We start from the raw sequence: 8,435 nt of genomic DNA on the forward strand, positions 1-8,435 counted from the left end.
GTCTTTCGAAAAACAAATGCAATGTTTGTAAAATATATCATATAGAGGTCAAGTACCTCGTGATGTAATCAACTATTGTGAATCGTTTATAATCGATATGGACTTCGTTCAGATGGATTAGGACGGGTCATTTCACGTTCCATCTTCCTCGTCACCGGTTTCGGTTCGGAACGGGCCGGTGCTGTTGCCGCCTTAGCAGCTTTAGGGTTGTTAAGCGCCAATAAATTGGAGAACTGGAGTGTTTATCTCGGTTGTTTCCCGATCGTCCGTTAGGTAGGGTTTTGACAGGTTAGGGTTTTCGGGCCAACCGCGGTTTGGGGTTTGCTTGGATTTACTGGCCATCGAGGTTATGTTCTGGGTTTTTGATTGCGGTCTCGAGGAGGGTGTTCTTGGGTTGCCCGACGTGCGATTTGGGTACAGATTTACGGGTTTGAGGATGATGCGGTTCGGTGTGTGGGCTTGTGGGTCGAGGTTCGCAGTTGCAGACTTTGGTTCAGGTGAGGACCTTTTTTAGGATTCGGTGATCATACATGTGGTTACCACGCGAAAGCATTAGCTTCTTGTCATTGATCTGGTTGGCTGTTTCGGGTTTTGCCCGGGTTTCGTAGTTGATGGTTATAGGATATCTCATGTATAGTTCATGTGGAACATTAGTTTTATCTACAAGCAGATGTATATCTGTGTACGTAACACCTCTTGTAACACCGTAGATCATTAGTTCTCTTTTTATTTATTTATAATATATTACGTTTTTCGCCAAAAAAAAAAAAAAAAAAAAAAAAAAACCATCCCACTAAAGGTAGTTATAAACTACTAAAAATTACTCTTGTTCCAGCTCCTGAAATGACCAAAGAGATGCAACCGAGACCAACCGGGGACTCAACTTTTTAAAAGTTGGAGGTTTTCCCTTATACGAATTCGAGTGTAATTAGTTAGAATAGTAATAATAATAATAATATAATAATAATACTAGTACGTCAATATGATCTATCTATCTACCTATACATAATACAAAACAAGATTTTTATGCTTGTGTGGTGAAATCTTATTAATTTAACTTATGTGTCAACTAATTATAATCAAATTACTATATAAACTAACTATTTTCTTTTATGTAAATTAATATATAAACTACTTTCCTTTTTATAATAATAATAATAAAATATAAAATAGAATTATAATGATAATAATATAATCTACATAAAAAGATATAATAATGATTAAAGATAACATTCCATTCCATTTATAGTTATTTAACATTCTACAATAATGATAATAACATTAATATAATAATAATTATTAATTATTAAAGATAATAATATTATATTATAATTTACAATACACAATACTAAAGTAATATTCCCTCCGTCCTGAAAAAAATGCATAATTTAACTTTTATTAAATTTAAAATATATTATTAAATCGTCTAAATTTTTCTTTATTAAATGAGATATGTTAATTAAATAAGTTGTTTAAAAGAGTAATTATTAAAATAGTTAACATATTTAGCGTTACATTTTCTTTCATTCTATTCTATACATTAGTATAATAAAATGTTAATTTAGATATCCTTTTAGGTAAGAATAAAATGTTAATTTACATTAGTATATTACATTAGTATAATAAAACTTAAAATCAACTTTCAATTTCAGCCATTAAATAAATAAAATTATTCTTACTTACCCTAATCTAACCCATCCATTTAATCATAACCTTACAATAATATCACTTCACAATTCTTTTAGGCTGTGTTTTCAAGTTTCAAATTAAAGGAAAGAGAAGGAATTGAAATGAAATAAAAGGGGAGGTAGATGAATCAAAGAAGCATATAGACTTTTTTGCTCCGTTCGTCCTTCAATTATACACGAAATTGCAATTCGAGTCCCTCAAGTTTTTTTTTTGGATTTTCGAGTCCTTAAAATTGCAGAATTTTGCAATCCGAGTCCCTCCGTCAGTTTGTCGTCTAAATTAGCCGTTAACCCTTGACATGTGCCATGCATGTGAGGGTAAAATCGTCTTTTTACTCTTTTCTTCGACTTTTTTGCTCCGTTGATCCTTCATTTATAGACAAAATTGCAATCCGAGTCCCTCAAGGGTTAACGGCTAATTTAGACGGCAATCGCAGAAATCAAATAAAACACTGTCTTAAACCCTAATATCACTAAAAAGCTCTGTTGCAAAACACCCCGTCTCGAGCCGTTGCGACGCCCGTCTCGACGGTTTGGTGACTAACCCGTCCCGTCTCGAAGAAAACCGTCTAATATGACGGTCAACGGTCAAAATTCGAGTCAAAGTTGAAAAAAATCAGATCAAAGTCGGTCAAAATTCAGAAAATCGGTAAAATCGGTGAAATATATAGTATTTTAGTTTGAAATTTTTGTATTAAATTAACGATGGTAGCAATTATGGGTACAAATTAATCAATTAAAGTTTTTAGCTATAAAATATGTGTACATATATGCATTTTTATATTTATATATTTAAAAGTCAACTTTGGTCAACGTCCGTCTCGACCCTCGTCTCGACCACGTCTCGAACGTCTCGACCTTTTTAGGACCCGACCGTTAGACTAAAAAGAATCAAAGTTTAATCGCATACGGAAATCGCACATTAGTCGCGCGTGAGTATTTTTGATTTAAGCCTTCGATCATTATGTTTTTCATATATCATCTTTGATTTTGTGCTTAGATCATTAGCATTAGGTTTTGCACTACTTTGCCCTAATTCTCTCCCAAATTAAAAATACGCTACTGCCAAATTAAAAATTCATTTGCTTCTCTAAAATCGCCTCAATACCCAGTCAAAATCGTCATAATTCAATCCCAATATTACGAATATTCTATCGTTTTTCAGTTTTTTCATAACTTTGATCCTCTCAGATTGGGATCAATTTATACTAGGTATCGTCACTTGAAATTCTAAATCTTCATAATTAAATCCATTCAACTGGAGTCTGCTATTGTTAAGGTATTGTTGATCATTTAGATCATCTCATATTACTCCCAATTTAATCGTAGTATCGTCGGTTGAAATTACGATGTTTGTATTCGTTAATTAGTGTTTTCTTTGAAGTTCTAATTTTGATGTGATTTAGTTATTATTTGTGGTAATATATGATTTAAAGAGTCAGTTTTGATATAATTTTATATTTAATCATAATATCAGTTTTAAGTGATTTTATAATTTTTCTTGAAGTGAGAGTTTGTTGAATGTTGATAGAGGTCTTTTGGGTTGATTCGTAAATATCACTAGTCTTAAACACCAAAATTGATGTATTTATTACGTAGCCATATCCACTTTGAAGGTAGATTTCCAAAAAACACTTGCATGATATATAGTTGTAATTTAATGATGACTTGAATGCATATAGTTTAAGGCTTTTTATGATATTGGTAGGTGTCACTATTAACTATGGTTTAATGTGTTGCTATCGAATTAGAGCAACACCATCCAGGTCTGTGATGTTCATCTGACATACGGGTTCCATGATGGCAGCTATTAGTTCAATGACAAACTGATACTTCTGATTAAACTCTTAAACTGATGAAAAAATTATTTGAGTATTATTTCTACCACTTGAATCATTGTGTTGTAGATGTAAGGGCCTTCAAGTACAGATAACATCTACTCACTTCAGGCTTTATTATAAATATATCTCATTTGGGTTAAAATTTGTGTTGTCCTTCTAATCTAAATTATATATGCATACTTTGTGTAATGTTATGAAATTACAGAATTATCAGTTCTAATTATGAATTTGGCGATGATAATCTCAAATGGCACATAGAGTGGTTATCTACTTTATATTAACGACCCTGCAGTTCTGTTATTCTTTACCTTATTTCATTATAGTAATACTATTATTTCTACAGCCATTTTTGAGACTTTGGAATGCTGCAGTAAGTGATGGTCGTGGGTCATTGGTTGTTAATCATGCCTTCAGTTATTGAGTTCCGAATTTGTGCTTTTTTTTTTTCGAAAAGCAACTTGTCATTAAACATGAGGGGCCATATGGGAGGCCCAAATCCAAAACACGAAAAGGGACAAGCCCAATACACAGAGGAGAGCAAGCCCATAACACGATCCTAGACGAGCCCTATAACACAGGCATGCTCGCCCCAATACAGCGAACAGAAAGATACACAGGGAATAAAACTTTACAGACTATTAATAGAACAGTAGTTGCAGAGGGAGCAACGCTGCTATGCTGAACATATACTTAAGCTAAACATAACCATGGATCTGACACCCAAAGTAACCAGTCTAGCTTGCGATTTTTGATACGATTCGAAATCCAGTCGAAAGATTGTAATTGTATCTCCATGAAAGCAGTCGGGATATTCCAACACGATTTACCAAAAACCTTTTGATTACGGTTTCTCCAAATTAAATAAGCGCACGACCATTCCAACGCTTGCCAAACCTTCGAACCCAAGGGAGAGAGAGGTCGATTACATTTGCCACGAAAAGCTTCGTTACTACTTAAGTTTGTAACCGGACCCAACCCCCACCATTTATAAACTCTTACCCAAATCTCCATCGCGAATTGACAAAAAATCATCGAGTGTTCAATTGATTCGACATCGTCATCACAAAGAGGGCATCTAACGGAATCTAAGTCTATACCTCGTTTATCAAGTTCGGTACGGACCGCGATCCTTCGCTTTAATAACCTCCATATGAAGAGCTCCACCTTTGGTGGGACCAAGTTGTTTTTGATAGTCTCGTTTAAAACTTGGGAACCACCACCGATTGTCTTGTCATCAATTAGTTTTGCTAATTTCTTAGTAGTAAAAATACCATCCGAAGCCAACTTCCAAGTCCACGAATCCATGGCTATATTCTGCTTAGAGTACGAATTCAGCAGCAACATTAGGCTGTCCAGATCAGTCTGCGCGCGTCCTGTAATCCTTCTGTTCCAGCACCACGTTGTAACACACGAATTATCAACCCACGTTACTCTGTCACGAACCAAACTATTCTGTCCAGAATCCAGATGATGCAGCCGGTTAAATTGAACTTTTAGAGGAGTATCGAGTAACCAAGTATCGTTCCAAAAGCTTGTACTTGACCCATCACCAATGACTTTTGCGAATGACTTTGCGAAGTTCGTCCCCAAAGAATCAATAGCCTTACCTGCACGTAAAATATTTACCCAAAGACTACCCTTACCTTGCGGGTTAAAGGGACCCGAAGGGGGGAGTAGACCATTAGCGCCATGAACACTTTTAATTACCGAAACCCAAAGTGAGTTACATTCGATTTTGGCCCGCCAAAACCATTTACCCAATAGTGCAAGGTTTTTACCCCGAAGAGACCCGATGTTGAACCAACACACGAGTCACAAGGCTTTAAGCGCACCACTGTTCTTCAGAGACTTGAAAAACACCTTATTCAAATGAAGATGCAATACTGGTATGCGAATTTGAGGCCTATACGTTTTTCATGTTTTAGTGCGAGAAACATAATCACTTCTTGAATCAGGGGTAACTATTGCCACCAAATTGGCTATGCTCCATTACGCAATAAAAAATTGGATGACAGGTATTCTATGTTTAACTATTGTAACAACCCGTTTATAGTGAAGAAAAAGGAGATAGGTCAAAATGGTGATATCTGTATTGGATAAAAAGGGATAGGTTGTAACACCTAGGCAAATCCCACATCGCCCACAGACATGAGTGATCATGGGATTATAAGGTAATACCCACGCTTAAATGACACAACGCGTTTTGGGATCACAGGCTGAGTAGAAGTGCGAGTACGTTATGGTTAAGCGTGCTCGGACGAGAGCACTACCATGATGGGTGACCTCCTGGGAAAGTGCTTATCGTGTGTGGTCGCCAAGAAAAAGCCGTGCGCCTGCAGACAAAGCGGACAATATTGTGGTCATGTTAAGCTGGGGTGTTACAGAATGGTATCAGAGCCACTCATGTGCCGTTGGGGGTGGTGGGGCAAACCTCATATAGGACGATGAGTCCCTGAGAGGGGGGGGAGAAGGGGGGGGGGGGGGGGGGGTTGAATGTAACACCTAGGCAATTCCCATCATTTGCAGTCTCCGGCGAAGGAGATAAGGGCGAGGGACCGAACATGTTCTACCATTTTCCTCTTTTTGGGTAGCCAAGAAGGAAGTCTTAACACCTAGGCAAATCCCACATCGGCCACAGACATGAGTTACCCACGCTTAAATGACACAACGCGTTTTGGGATCACAGGCTGAGTAGAAGTGCGAGTACGTTATGGATAAGCGTGCTCGGACGAGAGCACTACCAGGATGGGTGACCTCCTGGGACAGTGCTTATCGTGTGTGGTCGCCAAGAAAAAGCCGTGCGCCTGCAGGCAAAGCGGACAATATTGTGGTCATGTTAAGCTGGGGTGTTACATAGTTCGCGTCGGTAGCACTGAAAAGGTCATGTAAAGTGGTGTACGTACTAGCTCTTTTGAGTCTGCATCACCTCTGAATGAAAATTTTGGAAAATCATGTTGGCTGACCATATGCATAGCAACAAAAAGTACACACAAAACACCTGGACATGAAAAAATGAACGAGGTGGCCTGGTTTCTCACAGGTGAAACAGCTGGATTTGGAGAGCCACACTGGAGCAACTCACTTAGGTACATTTTGAAGTTGCTTATAATTGTTATATTTTATTAGCTGACACATGTTGACATGTAGTGCACTTATATACAACTCACTTTAAGAAATATGAACCTGACCCAGCAACAAAAGCAGTTGTTGAATCTGTTCTTGCATCCAAATTGGGTTCAGATTTGGGCCCGAAATGGACTTGCTTGGGTCAGTTGGAAACGAATATGATCACATTGGTGTAAAGGGGGACTAGGCATAGGTAGCTTAAAAGCTAGAAACGTAAGTCTCCTGTGCAAATGGTGGTGGAGGTATCGGTTTGAAAAACAAGCCATTTGGAAGAAAGTAATCACCTCAATCTATGGTCTGAATGGTGGTTTAAGTGATTGAGATAGTAACATTCCAGGTTCAAGAATCTATAAGAGACTTGGAGAAGATGGGCATTCCTTTTGCTACATCTATAAGAGGAAGAACAACAGACAAACTTGACAGATTGGAAGCAGAACTGCAGCTAGCTTCGAAGCTTTCAGACAGCACGGACAGATGGTTTTGGAAGTTTTACACGAAAGGTATTTTTGCGGTTAAACACATTTCTTCTATTATTGACGAGGTGACACTTGGCTTGAGTATAAAAGTACTGTTAGTTGCAAGTGATTAAGGTGCTTACAAAATAAGTAAACATTTTCATTTGGAAGATGATGGCTAATAAGCTTCCGACAAAATCAAATCTTTTTGAGCGGGCATTAGTGTCGACTCGTTTGACTGTCCTTTTTGTCGACTTGCTCCTGAATGTATTGATCATATCTTCATATCTTATGTTGATATGTATCGCCAGTCTGGCGTGGCTTTCTGGCATGGTGGAATGCAAGTGATCAAACTCCAAAAGGAAAAACGCATTAAGCTCAGTGAATCTCAGTGTTGGATCTCAGTTGGTAAATGAAATAAACCTTGTGTCCCTTTATGTATTGGTGTGGCACATTGGGAGATGGAGAAACAAGTCTATTCATGAAGCTCCTGAAAAGAGGATTTCCATTATATATGCATACCTTCTTGCAGGTGTAAAACTGTTTACTCACTTCTGGATTTCAAAAAGGAATTCCAAGCTGTTACCAGATTTTGAGGTATGGAAGGTTCATCCAATAGGAATCTGATCAGAGGGAGTTTTATGGTGTAGATTTTATTTTTTAAAATTTGTATGTAATTTATTCATGTAATGTAGGTGATCAGGAGTTGGTATCTTGGCCCACTTCCTGTAAGCCTTTTGTATCTTGGTGTCAGGCTTTTGCCACTTTTTTCTTTTAATATATATAGCTTTCCAAATGAGAAGTTTGTAATTGTGTGGTTTAATATCAAGCATACACATTTCAATATATTTCAATACAGGCCGGAATAACCATGATCAATAGAGTTCAAAATACCTTTCATGTTTATCTCTTCTATTTATTTATAACAACAATACTCAATACTCAATTCCACAAAAGTGAGGTATGAGTTTCTCTTCTTTTGTTCATACACGTTAAAATTAATTTCAAATATAAATGTTTCGTTCACTATTTAGAATCATGGAGTAGGAAATTCGACCTAAAAGTTAAATTGAAAGTCTCGCTTTTTAGTGATATTAGGGTTTACGACAGTGTTTTATTTGATTTTTGCAATATTAATACACCATAATTTCTAATATTTTTCCGGTTTTTAATCAACCTAACATATCTTATATCAAATTCTATTAATGAAACAATAAGAATTTGATTTGACCCATAAAATAAACCCGCGATTCTGTGGGTTTTAAGCTAGTTTCCAATTATAAAAAAGAGATAATTAGAATTTTAATGGTTTTTATGATTATTTA

The 8,435-nt window shown here is 36.7% G+C and overlaps 1 long non-coding RNA gene across 1 annotated transcript; it reads left to right on the plus strand.

The window, feature by feature from the left end:
- Positions 1–2,590: 2,590 nt before the first annotated feature.
- Positions 2,591–7,879, plus strand: LOC139861308 (uncharacterized). The gene is made up of 2 exons (XR_011763714.1): positions 2,591–2,967; positions 6,570–7,879. It is a non-coding gene; the product is annotated as an uncharacterized lncRNA (long non-coding RNA).
- The last annotated feature ends 556 nt before the right edge of the window (positions 7,880–8,435 follow it).

The sequence above is a fragment of the Rutidosis leptorrhynchoides genome, chromosome 8 (genome assembly GCF_046630445.1).
Source record: "Rutidosis leptorrhynchoides isolate AG116_Rl617_1_P2 chromosome 8, CSIRO_AGI_Rlap_v1, whole genome shotgun sequence".
NCBI lineage: Eukaryota > Viridiplantae > Streptophyta > Magnoliopsida > Asterales > Asteraceae > Rutidosis > Rutidosis leptorrhynchoides.